The 20443-nt window shown below is 43.5% G+C and overlaps 1 long non-coding RNA gene across 1 annotated transcript in view; it reads right to left on the bottom strand.

Annotated features, from left to right (window-relative positions):
* LOC113901110 overlaps window positions 1–18668 on the bottom strand; it is a 32283-nt gene extending 13615 nt beyond the window's left edge. Inside the window, exons 1-2 of the long non-coding RNA XR_003513306.1 lie at window positions 18240–18668; window positions 10958–11100 (exon numbers count right to left, since the gene is read on the bottom strand). This is a non-coding gene — a long non-coding RNA (uncharacterized LOC113901110). The remainder of the gene's footprint in view (window positions 1–10957; window positions 11101–18239) is intronic.
* Between the last annotated feature and the right edge of the window lie 1775 nt (window positions 18669–20443).

A 20443-nucleotide genomic window follows, 5' to 3' on the forward strand; every position in this document is an offset into this window, starting at 1 on the left:
TGTGTCATTCTGACTCCTTTCAATTTAACCAGATGTTTTGCCAGAAATTATCATTTAACCATTTGAAGGACTATGACTAAAAGCATGTTAAAATTGTTTCCCCTTTAGCCTGAACATTCAATTTTTGGTAAACTTCCTAGCACTGTTTCCCTGGAGACCTGATAAAAGAAAGTAAAAAAATGGCCCTGATTGGTAAACTGTATCTGGACTGGGACAATGTAAGTACCAGGTTGGAAGCTCTTTTTCTGGTTTCCCCTAAGGGCAGTGACTTTTATCACTGGCATGACACTCTGGGGACCATAGAAGCTATGCCCATGGGGCTCTTCCAAAAGATATTGAGTGCTATGGAGCACAAGTCTTCCAATTCAGGGTGGCTTCCATATCCTCCTGATGTGAGTCTCACTGCTTTACATCTGAGTCTCACCTGGGGCCCAGGAGAATAACTGGCGGAAATAGACGGATGGTTTTGTGGTCAGCTGCTAGGTCCTGCAGGAGAGGAATGCCAGACGTGTCCAGCTAGCTCACTGTGCATCCTGGCCCATGCTACCTTCTGAGTCAGATGGTACCCCATGTGACATGGCAGTCTTGTGAGTCGGCATGTCTAGAAGAGGCTTAGAAGAAGAGCTCCTGGTGGGCTCTGCAGGTGGGGTTTTGACTTGCAGTGAACAAGAGCATTTGCCTGTGAAGCTGTCTGCATGAGTCAACAGTCCAAGTCATATGAACGAAGGGGGTCAAAAGGTACAAATTTCCAGCTGTAAAATAATAAGTCATGGGGATGTCATGTATAGTTTCAGTTTTGCAAGATGCAAAGATTTCTGGAGATTGGTTGCACAACGACGTGAATGGACTTAAAACTCCTGAACACTTGGAAATGGTTAAGATGATAGATGTTATGTGTATTTTACCACAGTTGAAGAGAAATTGACAGGTTCCTCTAAATGTCACACTTAAATCGTGTTTTCAATGGCTGGGCTAATGCTAATGTTTCTAGTTTTTACTATTAGTGGTATAGGAAGATTTCTGTGTCACTTTTCCACTTCTGTCTTCCAGTTGTGGTTAAATAATCATCTATATTTCACCCCTTATCATTTGACCAATTGACAATGTCAGCCACAGGTCACCACAACTTCCCATAAAAGTGGTGACTGTGCCCCCTCACTAATGTGAAAATGCAGTCTAGAGGCTGACTGGGGAACGAGCAGCTATACCTAGAAGAAGAAGAAAGACCCTGTCCCTGAGGCCTTCTACTTCTTGGTAGAGCAGTTGGAAAGGGAGGCAATTCTAGGTACCATCCTTTTCCTACCATTCTTCCAGTCAGAATAGTTTCAGAGACCTTTTTTCTATGAAAAGAAAGATCTCCCAATATTTACAATACTTGAGGTTAGAATAAATAATCTTTTTATGAGATAGAGCACTAATATCTTGCTAATAAAAGCTTCAACTCCTAATCCTTTGTTATTCTCTTAAAAAATATAACATCAACAGTGCAATTAAGGCTAAAAATTCTTGCATAAACTCATGTACCCACTTAGGAATGTAATAGAGCAGTTTGTGAGAGTCACTGGATGATTTTGTTTTTGGTAAATCATGGGGTCAGAGAAAACTAAAACCTAAACAACTTTAGAGACCAGCTGGTTTAGAGACCAATGCTTTTCAACCATTATGGGGTCACAGACCTCTTTGACACTCTGACAAAAATTAGAGGATTTTGATCCTATGTGATTTTATACAAAATTTTGACTTACAATTTACAAGAGTTCTTGTAATTTTCAAGAGTGCAAGAAACTTACAATTTTCAAGAGTTCATGGATGCCCAATCTCCACCCTTAACTTTTCTTCATACATTGAGAATTCCTGCTCTAGTCCCACCCTGTAATTTGGAAACGAGGTTTCTGAGAAACACCACATGTGAAGAAGCAGCCTAGCCGAGCTGGATCCTGGAGAGAGATGAAATCCCATGCAGCTTGATACTGTGTCAGAACTAGCCCTGGTAAAACCCAGGCCCGGACTGCACATGTTCTCTATGGAGGATCAGGCTGAGTAAGACAGTAACAGCCGCCCCTTGGAGCTCCAGCTCTGATGGGGGAACACAGTCAGAATGAGCAGCCATGAGAAACAAGACTGAGGAGGAAGAACACAAGTAGTTGGCCATCCTGGGACAGTCAGAAGAGCATGGATGTGACCCATGGACTGAATAGAGATGATATTGGGGGCAGCTGGGAAGGAGCATGGACTGTGACCCAGGAGTACAGAGAAATAGTAGTCAAAGTTGCTGATGGGCAACGATAGGTGTAGACCAAGAACGAGGCATTGTAGAGCTGCAGAAAGAAGCCTGGATTATTTGTGAGATCCCTCCTTGGGAATTTCTAGAAAACATCACTAGTAAGGGACTAAAAGAAGACTGGACTTCCAGTGTAGTGGATAGGAGCAGTGCTCTTTGGGCTCTTACTACCAATGGGATGGTTTGATTTGGCAGGACACAAAGGGTGTGAAGAATTAATTATGGTCCGTTTTTGCTTAAATTCCCAACTGAAACGTGGCACGAGTCAAACGGACACTCCAGTTAAGACTCTCGCAGCTGCTGCCCGGGGAGCACTCGTGGACTTTATAACAGATTATTATAAATCTGCCTAAACCTTGGTTTTCTCATCTACAAAATGGGATCACAGGATCAGGACCTATTGAGCACTATGTTTCTTTCCAATGCAAAAAAAATCTGACTCTGTAACCAATCAGAAAGCCAGAGTTGGGCTGTTTCAGCTCAGCAGATTTAAATGAGTCATTTCTGAATTGCTGGCCTAGCCACTATCCTCTTCAGTCACATATTCCCTTGGGACTTGATTATTTTGGAAAGTTGGGAAAGGGAGGATACAAGAAGCTGAAAAGAAACCTATAAGAGATTATTAAAAAACATTTTCTATAAGAAAGAAAATAAAAAGACGATAATCAGGATTAGGGTTATAGTTCAAGTTGACTGATTACAAGAGCGTACACGACTGGAACTGGGTCTCAGTGGGCAGGGCAAGTGGTCTTCAAGACGGACCCTTCAGGGGCTGCAGCCCCACTTCCCCATTATGCACAGCATGGCCTCATCTGTGTTCAGTTTTAATTCTCAGGCTAGGGTAGGGGTGTCTACTGCAGCAACATGGTCAAGCCTGACATTTGCCCATAACTATGTCCAGGGAGAGAGACTGTCCCTTCCTCCGGCTCTCCTAAGGATGGGGAATTTTCCAGAAGCCCCAGCAAACAATGGGGTATAGGATCATGTTCGCTATTTTATAGACACGGTAATTAAGCTCGACGTCACACAATTGGGTTAGAGCTGGCAACAAAGGCCTTACTCATTAGAATCCAAAATTTCTCTATGTATGTTCCAGCCTTCCTAGGTGGTGCTGGTGGTAAAGAACCTGCCTGCCAATGCAGGAGAAATGGGAGATGCTGGTTCAATCCCTCAGTCAGGAAGATGCCTGGAGGAGGGCATGGCAACCCACCTCAATGTTCTTGCCTGGAGAAACCCATGGACAGAGGAGCCTGGCCAGGCTACAGTCCATGGGGTCACAAAGAGTTAAACACTACTTAGCACGCAAGCAAGTATGTTCCAAAAGGTTTAAATTTGGGGCTTATTCTTTTATCCAGACAGTCTTTTCTAGGGATTAAATGGGAAACTTATGAATGGGGCAAGAAGGAATAAAGAGTTAGAGATAACAATATTTATCATGTGTGTTTGTGTGTGAAAAAGACAAACATTCCAAAAGCCCAATAATATACAGCTAGTTAGATCAATTTTGGTACATAGATACAATGGAATATCATGCAGCTATTACAGTTTTATTGTGTTAAAAAAAAAGCCGTGGCTCGCAGTAATGTTCACAATATACTGTTACATTAAAAAGCAGGCTATCCTGGCACTCTAGAACCCATGATAGCAACTACTGAAGCCCACGCGCCAAGATGCTCCTCACAACAAGAGAAGCATCATGACTAGAGAGCAGGCCCCGCTCACTGTAACTAGAGAAAGCCTGAGTGCAGCAACAAAGACCAATTGCAATCAAAAATTTTAAAAATAAAATAATTAAGTAATTTAAAAAGCAGGCTAGAAAACTGTTGTAAAGGAAAATCAGATCTAGATAAATGCAGAGGTGTACACACCCACCAGAGAAGGCAGTGGCACCCCACTCCAGTACTCTTCCCTGGAAAATCCCATGGATGGAGGAGCATGGTGGGCTGCAGTCCATGGGGTCGCTAAGAGTCAGACACGACTGAAGCAACTTCACTTTCACTTTTCACTTTCATGCATTGGAGAAGGAAATGGCAACCCACTCCAGTGTTCTTGCCTGGAGAATCCCAGGGATGGGGGAAGCCTGGTGGGCTGCCGTCTGTGGGGTCACACAGAGTCAGACACGACTGAAGTGACTTAGCAGCAGCAGCAGCAGACACCCACATTTTTATCAGTGCTTATCTTTGCATAGTGGAGAAAGGATGATTTTCATTTCCTACTTTGTACTTATCTTTATTTGCTAAATTTATTTAGTGAGAATATATAATAAAGGATTTCTTTGGTGGGAACATTATAATCAGAAAAAAAAGTGTTTGTTAGTTTTAAAAATATTTTCATTTAATTGTCTTTCACCAGAGCACTGGTGGTCACTGTGGTCACTGTACCCATAGCCAATGAGTGAAGCACCATAGGTGCATTGGGGCTTATGGGGGAGAACAAAAAGCTGCAGATCCTTCTTAGCACTTAGGATATTAGTTATTTCTGAAAATTGAAGTTTCTGGCACAGAGTCAGTGCCTAATAAATACTGTGCAAGTACAGACCAGTTAGGCCATGAAAAATGATTGGAAAATATTAAACAGTGAAATTACCAATTTATGAATGCTCAGCACAACGCTTTCTACAAATTATTTTTGGTAGAGGACAGAATGAGTCTCACACACTCTGCTTTTTCTGGAATCATTCCTGGCTCTTCTGACCACCCAAGTCTTATGGAGCTCTCCCACATTTATCCCTGTTGTCACAGAGGAGAAGCGCTTTCTCTTCGGTTGACCTTCCACGCTCTGGTGAGTCTGTCTCCTGCATATACGGAAAGTACCCAGGAAACAGCATGAGCAAAAAAGTCACATTTTCAGTCTCAAAGTAAAGCCCCAAAAGGAAAAAAAAAAAAAAGCCCAAAGCCTGATGGATTTTAAGGACCAAAGTTATTCAGGTCAGAAGCTAAAATGAGGTGGCCCACCCCACATTCTTTAAATAGGTGAAGGTTGGAGGTTGCCAGGTCCTGAGCAAGCATCATTACAGAAGAGCCATCAAGGGTAGCCCACTGTCTACTCTGCTTTAAAGACAACAGCCCCTCATAATTAGAAACAGCTTTAGTCACATGCCAGATGGTCCGTGCTTCTCTTCCAATTATTTTCAGAAACATCATAAAGAATCATTAGTGACAGTGTGAAATGTCCTTTTTTAAAAAAAAAAAAAGCTATCCAACCTTATGAGTTTAGTCTGATATGAAGATTACAATCTGTTTATTCCTAAGGGTTGGGTTGGTTTTTTTTTTTTTGGCAGGATAAGAATCTTTTTGACTTGAACTTTTATTAATATCACCAGAAATACCAAAACCACATATCTGGTTTAATCACAAAGACCAGACAGTCTTAGAAAAATTTAGCCAAATATCTTCTTATATCACATACACGAGCATGTGCACGCATGTGCATACACAGACACATACTACATTATATATCCTGAGCACTTCCTAAGAAAAAGATGAACAATCAGAAGTTCTGGGAAGCACAGGGTCCATACGATGAAGTAATAGTTTTGAACTCTGTACTGGTCAGACCACTGGGGAATATAAAGTCAAGTTCTGGAAACCATATTTGGAAAGGAGGGCTTCCCCAGTAGCTCAGCAGTAAAGAATCTGCCTGCAATGCAGGAAATGCAGACAGGAGATATAAGTTCAGTCCCTGGGTTGGGAAGATCCCCTGGAGAAAGGAAGTGGCAACCCACTCCAGTATTCTTGCCTGGAAAACCCCAATCCATGGGATTGCAAAAGAATCCGGACGCAACTGGGTGACTAATGACAACTAACAGATTAGAGAAACTCTAAAGAGATTAGCCCAACTAGCATGGTCTTCAGGCTTCCTTAGAGCAGAGTCTGGTTCATACCCTCTCTTCTGCCCACTGTCCCTTGGCACAGTGTCTTATACAGAGAACATCCTCAAAAATGTGTGCTGAATGAATGAATGAAAGAGTAAATGCAGCCATATTTTATGCTTAATTTTTGAAGAAAGTGTATATGCTTAGCCTAGAAATTAAAAGCCATGAAGACTTAACGGCTCATTTCAAATACCTGAAGCGTTCTCATAGAGAATGGGGCAGAGATTTGTTCTCTCTTCTTCTTAAGACGCTTACTTCTTGGAAGGAAAGTTATGACCAACTTAGACAGCATATTAAAAAGCAGAGACATTACTTTGTCAACAAAGGTCCATCTAGTCAAGGCTATGGTTTTTCCAGTGGTCATGTATGGATGTGAGAGTTGGACTATAAAGAAGCTGAGTGCCAAAGAGTTGATGCTTTTGAACTGTGGTGTTGGAGAAGACTCTTTAGAGTCCCTTGGACTGCAAGGAGATCCAATCAGTCCATCCTAAAGGAGATCAGTCTGGGTGTTCATTGGAGGGACTGATGTTGAAGCTTAAACTCCAATACTTTGGATACCTGATGCAAAGAGCTGACTCATTGGAAAAGACCCTGATGCTGGGAAAGATTGAGAGAAGGAGAAGAAGGGGACGACAGAGGATGAGATGGCTGGATGGCATCACTGACTCGATGGACATGGGTTTGGGTAGACTCCAGGAGTTGGTGATGAACAGGGAGGCCTGGCATGCTGCGGTTCATGGGGTCGCAAAGAGTCGGAAACGACTGAGTGACTGAACCGAACTGAACTTCTTTGGACCAGAACTAGAGTGACTTTGTGAAAACTGCAGGAAGGCAGTTTTGACCCAGCATCATTATTGATTTGTCTATCTACTTTGAAGAAGTATAGGATGTTTGGGTACAGTCCTGATACTCAATTTTAAGTTGAGCATTTTAGGGATATAGAAAGAGAAATTTGGGCTTATGACCAACTTAATATCTTGATCATGAAATCTTTGTTGTGTGTGGTGCCAGACGATGCCAAAGGCAGGGTGGGTAGGTTAAAAAGGCAGGACTTCTTCCCTTTAGAAGCTTATAGTTTATTCAGGACTGCAGACAATTAAGCAGGTCGTCACAGAACCACAAGGTGAGAAGTATGACGGTAGGTTCAGGCACCTAGAGCAGGAGGTGCCCAGGGACCCAGGAAGTTTAGATCCGAGTGGTAGTGAGGGGATCATGTGATTCAGCATGCATAAAGGTCCAAGGGACAGGAGAATGGCCTCAGGAGGGTCTGCTGCTCAGCTGAACCCTGCATCTTTTTTTTTTTTTTTTTTTTTGAGCAGAGAAAGGTTTATTGCAGGACCAGCAGCTCCTGCTTAGAAACTTGTAACCCTCATATGGTTTCCAACCCTGCAATTTTAAACCAGTCATACTTCCCACTTGTAGCTCTATTCACTCGTGGCCTGGGGCATTTCCTCCTATTTTAGCCTTGGTGGTTGAGTTTTGCTTTTTAGTTTCTGATTTTCATCGTTAGGATTTATTATGAGGCTTGGTGCTTATCTCATTCCTCCTCCCAGCCCATCTTTGAGGAAGTTGAGCCTTTAGTAGACATGGAGCTCTCCAAATAGAGGGCAGACTTAGGATACCTGGTCATTTCTGCCAATGTGAACACTACACGTGGGCCAGATGTCCTGTGCCTGAATCAACAGCCATGCCTTCCTGACACGACATACAGCCTGACCAGAATGACACCTGAAAAGCAGCAGGATGATGAAAATGTTCTGGAAGTAGATAGTGGTGATAGTCACAGGCTTGTGAACACAGGCTTGTCACATGGTAACGTGTACACCTTAAAATGGTGAGTTTGGGACTTCTCTGACAGTCCAGTGGTTAAGACCTGTGCTTCCACTGCAGGGGGCAGAGGTTTGACCCCTGGTCAGAAAAGTAAGGTCCCCCATGCCTTGAGGTGCAGCCAAATACATAAATGAATAAAATGGTGAATTCTATGGTATGTGACTTGTACTCAATACTATTTTTTTTCTAGCAACAAGAGATGGCTGCTGGAGGCAGACTGAGCTAAATATCTCTGGTTAAACTTCCTGCTTTCCCTGTATTTACTGGAAGGGAAAGGATTTGTCTTTAGACAGAGTATCTTTGCCATCTTTAGACATTCCTAAGAATTGACAGCCCTGCAAAGGCATGAAAAAAACTTGATTAGTGCTGACTCTATAAACAGTCAGTTCAGTTCAGTTCAGTCGCTCAGTCGTGTCCGACTCTTTGCGACCCCATGAATTGCAGCACGCCAGGCCTCCCTGTCCATCACCGACTCCTGGAGTTCACTCAGACTCACGTCCATCGAGTCAGTGATGCCATCCAGCCATCTCATCCTCTGTCGTCCCCTTCTCCTCCTGCCCCCAATCCCTCCCAGCATCAGAGTCTTTTCCAACGAGTCAACTCTTTGCATGAGGTGGCCAAAGTACTGGAGTTTCAGCTTTAGCATCATTCCTTCCAAAGAAATCCCAGGGCTGATCTCCTTCAGAATGGACTGGTTGGATACAGTCAATTAATACTTAAATAATTCCCTGTTGCCAGTTTCATGATTTATAATGTTCAGCATGCTTTCACATTTATCATCATAGGCAGCACTGAGTGGGGAAAGAGCATTTGAGGAAGACCTGAAGCTTGGTCTCGATTTTGAAATTAACAAGAACCTCTGTAACTTCAAAGGCAAAGGTGGGGGCGGAGACACAGAACCTTTGGGTCTCTGTTTTCTCAAGTCTAACATGGGGGAGGGTGGACTCAGTAGACAGTTCATCTCCAAGATTCTGTGGATTTCTAACTTTGAAAATCTCCAAAACATCCCTGAAAAGTAAGTAGACAGGGATTACTGTGTCTATGTTACCCACGAAGAAACTAAGGACCAGAAAGAAGAAGAAATCAAGAACTAATTTAAAGAACTTCTTAGCATTTGAACCAGAACCAGAAGTCAGTTCGCCGGAGTTCTAAATCCAGTTTTCTTTCTAATGTTAAAAAAATGTGGACCCTCTGTGCCAGGAATTTACTGTTTAAGTTTATTCAGCTGATGAGGGTTGGAGGCAAGATTGTAGGTTCTTGCAAAAGGTAAGCACTGGAGAAGGGAACACCAGAAAGTGCCTGTCGGTCAGAGCTGGGTCATGGCCATTGTGGAGGAGGAGGTCGGGAGTACTTGTCTGCCAAGGAGTTTGAATTCCCTGGAGCACGAGGAAAGTAGGAGTTGCCAGGAAACCCCAAGTTTTCCAACTTGGCAATTCGTACACAAGTGAGTTTTTATAAGAAATCGCCCAGTTCTTTGGAAACTTCATGTGGTATGAAATATGCCCTTGAAATTCTATATATTAGCTTAGCAAAAGGCAGGAACATTTTGGAATCCCTGGATTTAGGAGATCTGTTTGCATTTTGTTATAATTACATTCAGCAGAACTGGACAACATGAAATTATATTGCTAAAAACAATTTAATTTTCTGATCTTTGAGACATCTTAATAACAAGTAAACCCCAAGCAGAGTGAGGGTGGAGTGGAAAATCAATTTATTCTGAATCAAGAAAAATTAGGTCTTGGCACTGCATCTACCTAATTGACTGTGTGTCCTTAGACAATTCACTTAACCTCTCAGATCTTCAACTTCCTCACTACAAATAAGGAATTAGAGGAGACCATCTTTAAAGTCCAGCTCAGCTCTAAGATACTGTGACCAGATATCACATACTTCATCCTGAATCTTCTCCCTGAATCTTGGTTATTTCTGTCTATTCCGGCCTATTCAAATGGAACCTTCCATGTCACCCCATTTCTCTTTGTCTAGAATAGAAAGCCTAACCATAGTCTAATGTTACCTCTACCATGAATGTCCACACTGCTAGGGAAAGTTACCTTGGATGGACCTATTACACTTGACCTTGGCAGGAAAGGCGGTACAGTATAGTGGTTAAAAGCATGGGCTCCAGAGATAGACAGACCTGGGTGGAACCCTGAGTCTGCCCCATACCAATGACTCTGGGCAAACAAGCTCTCCATGCTCAGTCCTCAGTGAGCACTCAATAAAGTTTAGCTGCGTTGGCCTCTATACTGGAGGTCCAGTATGGCCTTATAAAACCAACACAAGATGGTAAATGTCTGGGAAGAAATGCATCTTTTTTTTCTCCAACACCTCTGGCAAAATTGTTACCCAAAGGTTCCAGGCTCACCCAGCCAGCCATGGGAAACAAGGAAAGTGATTTATCCAAGAGGAAGAACATCTGACTCAACACGATTGAAATGAATGGCTTAAATTCTTATGAAGGGGTAGAATGAAAGAGGAGACAAAGAGAGGTAGGGGATGGGGGAGAATTTAAGGAACAAGAGAAATTGTAGGTAGTGAATGAGGTTAGCGCTGATAATTTCTATTTTATGATAAAACGCATTTCTACTAAAGCCTGTACCCTCTAGAGCCTGTGCTCTGCAACAAGAGAAGCCACCACCATGAGAAGTCCTTGCACTAGAGAGGCCCCTGCTCACTGCAAGTAGAGAAAGCCCACACATAGCAATGAGGATCCAGTGCAGCCAAAAGTAAACAAATAAATTTAAAAACGAAAAGGCATTTCTAAGCAAATTTGGACCATTTTTATCAAGCAGTAGGAATGTATTAACTAACATATTTCCACATCAAGAAATGCATGTGCATTTCCCTGCATGTCAAGTCTGTTTAAAAACTAGGTATTTCATGCTTTAAAATATATAGATATATTTTGACACACACATTCCATCTGGTATGTCTTCATCTCTTCCGTGTGTCATTGATTTTCTTACCAGCTTCCGACTCAGCGTAGATACTGCACCTGGCAGTTTGGCACCAGCTGCCAGTGGCCTCACACGAACCTGTTCGCCACTGTGGGAGGGCAGAGCAACTCCAAGTACCAGGCTAGTCCACACAGGCTTGCGGCCGCCACATTCTGAAACATTAAAGCCGCGACAAGTTGCTAAAACATGAGCTCTGGGTCCAGATGCCCTGGGTTCAGATTTGACTCTGTCATCCCCTAGGTGTGACCTATGGCAGTTACTTCTCAAGGGCTCAGTTTCTACTTCTGCCTTAAAGGGTGGAGGATTTAATGAGCTAGTTCATGAAAAGTATTTAGCCCATGGGCTTTCAAGATGGCACTAGTGGTAAAGAATCCACCTCCCCATGCAGGAGATGTAAGAGATGTTGGTTTGATCCCTTGGGTCAGGAAGATCCCCTGGAGGAGGGTAGAGCAACCCACTCCACTATTCTTGCCTGGAGAATCCCATAGACAGAGGAGCCTCGTGGGTTACAGTCTACAGGGTTGCAAAGAGTTGGATACAACTGAAGCGACTTAGCAGGGCACAGCATGCCCACGGGCAATGGTCAAAACATATTTATTAACAACGAATATATGAATATATATGAATGGAGCCACAGGATATAGGATCTTAGATTGGTCCCAAGTTCAAGGATATGGGTTAATGGAAACACAATATAAGAATATGAAGGAGATGAGTTTTAGAGGATCTATTCCATGCCCCTGTCTCATATCAACTTAGTACCTATTTTCTAGTGTAACACACTGAACTGCAGAAGACAAAGGAAAGAACTTTTTGTTATAGGAACATGCTAGAAACATCAAAATTATTTTCACTGAGCTACGCAAATAAAAACATGAGTAATAGTTCTATTTGTTTGACCTCAATTAAAAAAAAAGTCCTGAAAGAAAAAAAATTAATAAAAGCAAAGAAAAACACTGAATGCCATCTGTGGAAGAACCACCAATTCAATATTTTTTCAAAATCTTCTTATTGTGGTAAAATACACATAAACCTAAAATTTACCATGTTAACCCTTTTTTGTGTGTACAGTTCAGTGGTATTAAATGCATTCATATTGTTATGCAACCGTCACCACCATCCAACTTTAGAACTCTTTTCATCTCTCAAAACTGACAAAGAAATTTTGTACCCTTTAAACAGTAACTACCTATCTGCTCCTCGCCACCCACTCTGTCCCTGGGCAATCAGCATTCGCTTTCTCTCTCTGATTTTGACCACTCTAAGGATCCCACATAAGTGAAATCAAACAGTGTTTCTGTTTTTGTGGCTGGTTTATTTCACTTAACATAATATCCTAAGGTTCATTCATGTTATGTGTCAGAATTTCCTTCCTTCTTAATGCTGGATAATATCCATAGTATTCACATACCACATTTTGTTCATCTGTGCTGCTTCTAAGCTATCATGAATCACGCTGCCCTGAACACATACGGACAAATATCTAATCGAGACCCTGCTTTCAATTCTTCTGAGTATATACACAGAAGAGGAATTGCTGGATCATTTTACAACTCTACTTTTAAATTTTTGAGGAACCACCACACTGTTTTCTAAAGTGGCCAATCCAATTGTTTTTAATCCTGCTCATTGCCATTGTTTTTCACAAAAGTGGGCTTCCCTTGTGGCTCAGCTGGTAAAGAACCCACCTGCAACGCGGGAGATCCAGGTTCTTTCCCTGGGTTGGGAAGATCCCCTGGAGAAGGGAAAGGCTACCCACTCCAGTATTCCAGCCTGGAGAATTCCATGGACTGTATAGTCCATGGGGTCATAAAGAATCAGACACAACTGCCCGACTTTCACTCACTCACTAGAAAAAGTAGAGTCTCCATTTATACATCAAGCAGTGTGCTAAGTGCTTTTTGAGCCCAGTCTCATATAAGTATATTATATGTTTGTATATGTATATATGTATAATATAAGTATAAATATAAGTATACCTACCTGCAAGTAGGTATATTAGTGTTGTGCCCATTTAACAGATGAAGAGATTGTCCAGGTCAGAGAAAGTCAATAGGATTCCTGCCATATCAGTCTTGTCCCAGGACCAGTTTCTCATCACTGCAGGTGCTGCCTCTGATCTGGGTTGTCAAATCTCAGGGACCTAGTGCCCTGGTTTGGGTAGAAGGGAAAGGTGATGTACTGAAAAAAATCTAATGCACACCTTTGGCTGAATTGATGCTTTCAAATTGTGGTGTTGCAGAAGATTCTTGAGAGTCCCTTGGACAGCAAGGAGATTAAGCCAGTCAATCCTAAAAGAAATCAACTCTGAATATTCATTTGAAGGACTGATGCTGAAGCTGAAGCTCCAATACTTTGGCCACCTAATGTGAAGAGCTGACTCACTGGAAAAGACCTTGATGCTGAGAAAGACTAAAGGCAGGAGGGAAAGAGGACAACAGAGGATGAGATGGTTGGATGGCATCACTGGCTCAGTGGACATGAGTTTGAACAAACTCTGGGAGATGATGAAGGACAGGGAAGCTGGGTGTGCCGCAGTCCATGGGGTTGCAAAGAGTCGGACATGATTTAGCAACTGAACAACAATGACTGAAGTTGAAACAGAGTCTTTGTTCAGAGTCAGGGTTGAGGCCAAAGCTGAATAGAGACCATGACAAAAGCCAAAGTTGGGTAATTTTGACTTTAAAATTGATAAGAGGAGTAAGGTGTCAATGCAAACCTTGTTTCTCTTACCATGCCACCTCTTAGGCACTTTCAGTAGCTTCCATAGCTCTAGAACTACCAGAGACATATCTGGAATAATGGTGCTCTGTTTAGATTTGAGTCCTCTTAAACAGCTTAATATTGCGTGGGGTCAAGTGTTCTTGGCCCAAATCATTTCCCCCCCTCCAAACACTGCAATATGCCTAACCTTCTCATTATGTGCTGTTCCCATATGGTCTTTCCACCTTCTAAGATTCAAAGTGCTTTTACACAGAGACTCTCATGATCCAACCAACTCACCCAAAAAGTCAGCGGTGGACAGCTAGTATTATCTTCAAATTATGGACTGAGAAACTGAGATACACAGAAACAAAGCCACTCCACAATTTGGAAAACCATCTGTGATGCTATAAAAATGTCTCACTGGGCTCTTGACCACATAGATCATTATTTTTATTGCCCTCTCCCTAGACGAGATGTGGCTTAGTTTGAGAGAGTTGTTTATATTTTGGCAAGCTATTAAGTAAAAGAACCTAATTTCAATTCTCCATTCTGGTGGGTGGTAAGAATAAAGGGAATTTAGTTTAGGAGAAGAGGAAATGATAAGAACGAGGAGAAAATGGTCAACCTAAAACTTTTATTCAGAAGCCTTTTGGCTAATCCATGGACTTAATTTGTCTGACCACAGGTTGGTGGTTAGATGGAGTGGGTTGAATTCCTAAACCATGACTGTGGCCACACGGTCAAGTTTGGGTCCCACACCTCCCTTTCTGCAGGAATCCGTGACTGAGTAACAACAGTTCAAGCTGATGTATCACTGGGATATCAACAAGGAGAAGGCCTAGAAACAGAGTCAAGATAAACAGCTTATTTCTTTTATCCTTCTTACTGTTTCTTGCTCCCTCTCTGTTGTGGTCATCCATTTTTCATTCCATCCCATTTCCTCTTTTTTCCCTTTCATTTCCTCATTTTGGAACAGTGAGAGGTCACAGTCTTGCTGCCAATGGTTGCAACACCCTCCATAGTCATGGCTGCCAGGAAGCCAGGGTTGGGCCCTGTCTAGCAGCCTTGAGGGAGCATCTGGTCTTCAGTGGGAGGGAGTCTGGAATGACAATGGGGTCCTCAGATCTCATGTAGACCCTTCACTTTGAATTTTGTCACCGACGTCTCTTGTCAAAGTCCATTTAGAATTTGAAGAATGGGTAGTCTCATCTGTCAATCTTTTCTTTAATGGTTTTCAGGTTTGTGTCTTATGTAGAAAGACCTGCCTAATGCTAAGATTATATATTTAAACAGATACATCATATTTCTCTCAACAGAAATTTGGGGAAGCTGACATGCTGGAAATAGGGCTGTCTCATAAAACTTGGAATATATGGATATTGTGCATGCACTTGGACTCTGAGATTTATTCTCTCCAGAAAAATGCCAGATTTACCTTTCCTCCTCGATCCTTCTTTCACTTCATCCCCCGCCTCCCACTTACACTACAGCCATCTCATCTTTGGGTGAGGGAGCATTCAGTTGCTTAGAATCAGAAACCCACTCAGACTAACTTAAGGAAATGGGGATTTCTTGTACATGTATAAGGCACTATTATGAAACCCAGTTTTGAGAATTACTCTTGGAGCACTGAAGAGTCCCAGGCAGCTACTGTTCCTCCTCCCTTTCTCTCAGTTTTCTTTGTCTCTGAGCATCGTCTCCATCTCCTCCCTCTAATCCAGCTTCCTTATTTGCACATGACCTAAGAGAGCTACATGCTTCACAGGATCCTGCGACAGGATTGTATGGATCCAGCACCCACAGAAAACTAGCAACCCCAGACTCTCAGTGTCCCAACTCCAAAAACTATAGAAGACAGTCTGATTGGTTCCAAGTGGGCCCGATGTCTGCTCCTAGTTCAGTTACTGATGGCAGGGGCATCTGTCATGTGGTTGTCCCTCAGCGACAGCAGGCAAGGTAAGGTTCTTGAAGAAGGGAATGTGGCAGGGAGAAAGTGACTGGTGTTAACTAGTCCAGTTCCCATCCCCATGTTGCTCTGAGACTTCTGTCCCTCTTCACTAAGTAGTCACGGCTGATCATCTGATTGTCTCTGATCATCCATGCCCCTGATCATCTCTAAGTGGATTCTAGTCTTGCCTATGGCAGGATTGACACCGGATCCAGGACCTTTTGGGAATGGACTGTGTTTCTGTTCATAGAGGAAGTTCTCATCTACAGTTGCATTCTCATGGATGCTGGGAAAGGGAAAAGGCCTGGGCTGCAGATGGAGCGGGATCAGTAATGCCAGCCACCTTGGCCACAGGAGGATTGTTCTGTGTGGCCACACACCACCCCCCAGGCTAACACAGTGTGCGAGGGGAGGAAGGTATGGAAAGGCTGTTGCTGTCCACGTCCTGGTTTTCTGCCTACCGCTCGTTACTCTTGTCATGTGGCAAGTGGATGTGATGATGGCAATACACAGAAAAAGTTGAATCTAGGAGCTGCTTCTGGAATTCTCTTCGGAGAGTCAGTATAGTCCAAAGAAGTTGACTCCTGAGAAAAGAAGTCTTTTCATTTTCTACAACCAGACTAAAGATTGGGGGCTACCTAGAAGAAGAGGATATGGAGGGGCCTTGATTGACTTCACAGCTCTATTTCCTTATCTGTGAGAAAATAATCTGCCTGGTGATGGAGGATCTTTTGAGATCTCACTAAACTCCAAAATCATGTTGTTATATTAGTGTGATTTATAATGTATGCATAATTTAATTAGCATACCACTTTTTAGCACACCAAAAGATACTCATTGCTAAAATGCTCTGTGGACAAAAAAAAAATACTAAGGCTACATGTTGAGACCAAAACAATATAAAAATGTTGTTAAAATGTCTCTCCTTTCTACTTTGTCTGTCTTTAACCAACCACCTTCCTCCAGAATAGTCCCCTGGAGTATAAAATGCTGCCTCAGCATGAGAGAAATGCATACATTTGTAATGATTCTTCACACGGGAGCTGGTATAGAACCACCACAAAGCACAGAGCTGGATTTGAAAGCATCTTTCCCATGCCAGTTTTAAGTATTGACCCAGACTGCTGTTGCTAACAAAGGAATCAGCACTGATGGATTTTGAGAAATTAATCATCCTCCTTTGGAAAAGTACGACACAGCAATGCCAATCACCTGAAACGGTTTGGATTTAGATTTTGGCCTCAAGGTGTAGGCATGGTAGATAAACAGAAGCTTAACAGAATTCAAGGTTGTTTGCTATGGCCCAGGTGGCACTAGTCATAAAGATCCTGCCTGCCAACACAGAAGACACAGGAGATACGGATTCAATCCCTGGGTTGGGAAGATCCCCTGAAGGAGGGCATGGCAACCCACTTCAGTATTATTGCCTGGAGAATCCCATGGACAGAGGAACCTGGTGGGCTACAGTCCATGGGGTCACAAAGAGTCAGACATGACTGCAGCAACTTAACATCACACACGTCATGTCCTGAGCCACTGTAGATGGAAAGAGTTTGCAGTGTTGTCGTTTGGGCCACCTCTGATTGAAGGCACAGGTCTGTTTCACAGAAGTTCTTTTACATTTATTATTTTTGGCTATGTCGGGTCTTTGTTACAGTGCATGGGCTCCTCATTGTGGCCATCGGGCTTCTCTCTAGTTGAGGCTCTTGGGCTTAGTTGCCACGTGACTTGTGGGATCTTAGTTCCCTGAGCAGGGACAGAACCCAAGTCCCCTGCCCTGGAAGGCAGATTCTTAACCGCTGGACCACCAGGGAAGTCCCCATCAGGGAAGTTCTAAATCACGTTTGCCCAAATGTAATCATAGCTGCATCCACCTCAAAGTGACTGGTTATCACTGAGCAGTGATTCATTTCACATGAAACAGACATGAATCCCTTGTTCTTTTTATTTTTGTTTTAGTGTGATCCCCAAGTAAAGACTCCTTACTGTGAGGACTGTCTATTCCAGCTCCACGGATAATTAGGTGGGGGAAGATGGAGACGCTTGCCCCGAAGAGTAGAGGCTACGGCATCCTGGTTGGACCACTCTGGTTTTCTCATCAGAATCAACTGGAGACTTGTGTGTCACTGCTAGTCCCCAGGAAGGTCTCAGACATAAGCTACATAATCTGTCCAAGAATCAAAGGGCTTTGGAATGACAGTCAGAGGCTGGGTACCTAGCGCTCCAGAGCCCTCACCCTTCAGGCACAAGGGATCACAGTCCCCTAACTTCTCTGACTTAAGCATGGCAACTGCTGATATTCTCCCAGGCTGGGGCCCCGGCTGTGGCGTGGGGCTGCAGTAGCAGTGAGTGGTGTGTATGCCCTGTGGTTGCAAATTGGGTCTAGGACAGGGAAAGAAGTGCAAAGTAGCACTCAATCAGCAACTTTCAAATATCGTGTCTCTTCAGTGTGTCACCAGATACGTATTATTGTCCTCTCTTAAAAAGAAGCAGACTGAGCCTATTCCTGACCGAGAAGACAGAAGCTTTCAGGCGCACGCCCTTGGCACTGTGGCATCCTAGCAGCCATCTTTTTTGGTATCTCTCTTTCAACCTTCTTAACCCTGGCCCTGCCCAGCTGCTCCCCTGATCACTTACCTTCAGGAGACCCATGACCTGTCCTCTTGTCTCTGCCCAGGACCTGCACTCAGGCTGCCCCTTCCTTCTTCCTCCATGGGCTGGGGGAGCACCCCCTCTTTGGGACCTCTCTTCAGGGACTCACATTCCCACTCAGTTCAGAAAAGCAACAAAAACCAGTATATAGACCAGTTTGGCAGATACCCTTTTAAAGAATGTCCTTGAAGCTTCCATGTTTCAAAACATTTTCAGCAAGTTTTCATTAAATCGTTTTAAATGTTGCAGCAGAGAGGGCCTGGAAAGTAAATCTGGGGGTACAAAGGAACTCAGAAAGAGGCTTCCTTTCACGGGTCTCCTTTTCCAACAAGTTGAAAACACAAGAGTCCAGGCAGATAGTATATGAACATGTCCAGGGATGCAAAACACACAGCGAACCTCTGCAGCATCAGAGCAGAGATGAGAGAGGGTGGAAATTACCCTCTAAGTTCATTTGTTAAAGCTCATTATTTACTTTTAAAGTACTGTTTGTGTGGAACCCAAGGACAGGAACATACTGACCCATCCTTCCTCTGGCCGGCTGCCCTCCTGCTGACGGTAAATGTAAACGCCCGGGGTACTGGTAAACCGCCTAGTGGAAGCACAAATTGGAAAAGACAAAAAAATAAGCTTCCTCGAGACCGTGAGTGTGCCAGGATCATGAATATGCAAGATACATTAGGTCGTTAGTGAGTTCCCAGACGCTGCAGATGCTGAGCGTGGGGGGCGTGGGCGGGCGCCACTGACGCACTAGATGGTGTGTACCGACACTCCACCAAACTGAGGGCCTGTCTGGTCTGTGGCACACATGTTGGGGCCTCCATAAGGCTGGGTGGAGGCCGGGGCAGGACCACTGGCCTGGGACTTGGGGGGACAAGACAGAATTCCACAGGGATTCGGAGTTCTTTCAGCAGAACATTGCCTACAGAGCAGTGCTGTGTCAGAGTTGAGAGTCCTCCAGCTGAGGGCTGGAGGGCTAGAGTTCCCCAAAATCGCGGTGATGTAAGCAAAGAGGGCTCAAGAAGGCCATTCTTCTTGCAAGTTTCTACAGGTTTTCCTAGGCTGAGGCTCTCAAGATTTTAGGCAAGGGGCTCCAAGAATAATGCAGTTCATTATAGTACGTATTCAGATACCTTGTTTGAGAATCAACATGACATAAGACTTCCCTGAAGTCCAATTTTAATGGTGTGATTGTCAAACCTCTTTGGAAACCTGCCTTTTAATGCCTTCTCCTGTTCCCTACACTTGGTTTTCAAGGCAACAGGGTCTTATAGGTGAACTTTTTTAGAACTGCAGCATTGACTTTAAGGGAATGCTCATATTCTCAGTATAATATCAGCAAGAACCACTGAAGAAATCAGAGATTACTGGGAGGGAAAATGGCTCCAAAAATATGCCTTTGATTCTGCCATAGATCTGACACCCTAGAAACATTTGGAAGGTGGACTGGAGCTGGATTCTGTGACTCAGGATGTGTGGTCTTCCCACCAGGGGGTCCAATGCTCTTCCTTATCTCCACTCCCCAAGTTGTGGCAGAAGAGCCCCTTTCAGATTGCACTACCGTAAATTAACTGCATCTGATTAACCATGGTGTGAAGATGCAGTAGGGGACAGTCAGAGGTCTAGGGTGTCCTTTGCTGTCCCTCGTTAGGTACAGATGTTGAAGCCTGGAGTTACTGACCCGGGATTTCAAAGAGTTCTACCTCTGCCCTTCCTGATTTCTCTAGTGAGAGTCTTATCTGATGGGTATCTGGGGAAGTTGGAGGCAAGAGAGCTTTAGCTCTTCTGGGAATCTTTATTTCCTCAGCGTGGATTGACTAAACTCTTCCAGAAAGTTCTATACAGGCAAATTCACAATCTCACTCAATGCAATGAATATCTGTGGAGTTGAGTAGCTCAAAAATGGCCACTATTCTGGGCTATATAAGCTAATGCAAGAAAGAGAGGATGAAGGAAAATTGTGTAGCACCACAGAGTAGCACACCACAGAGAAGGGACAACAGAGGATGAGATGGTCAGATGGCATCACCGACTCAATGGACATGAGTCTGAGTAAACTCTGGGAGTTGGTGATGGACAGGGAGGCCTGGCATGCTGCAGTCCATGGGGTCACAGAGAGTCAGACACAACTGAATGATTGAACTGAACTGAACTGAGTAGCAAAGATACACTGTGTTGGTGTCTGTCAA

The sequence above is a fragment of the Bos indicus x Bos taurus genome, chromosome 11, assembly GCF_003369695.1.
Source record: "Bos indicus x Bos taurus breed Angus x Brahman F1 hybrid chromosome 11, Bos_hybrid_MaternalHap_v2.0, whole genome shotgun sequence".
Classification (NCBI taxonomy): domain Eukaryota; kingdom Metazoa; phylum Chordata; class Mammalia; order Artiodactyla; family Bovidae; genus Bos; species Bos indicus x Bos taurus.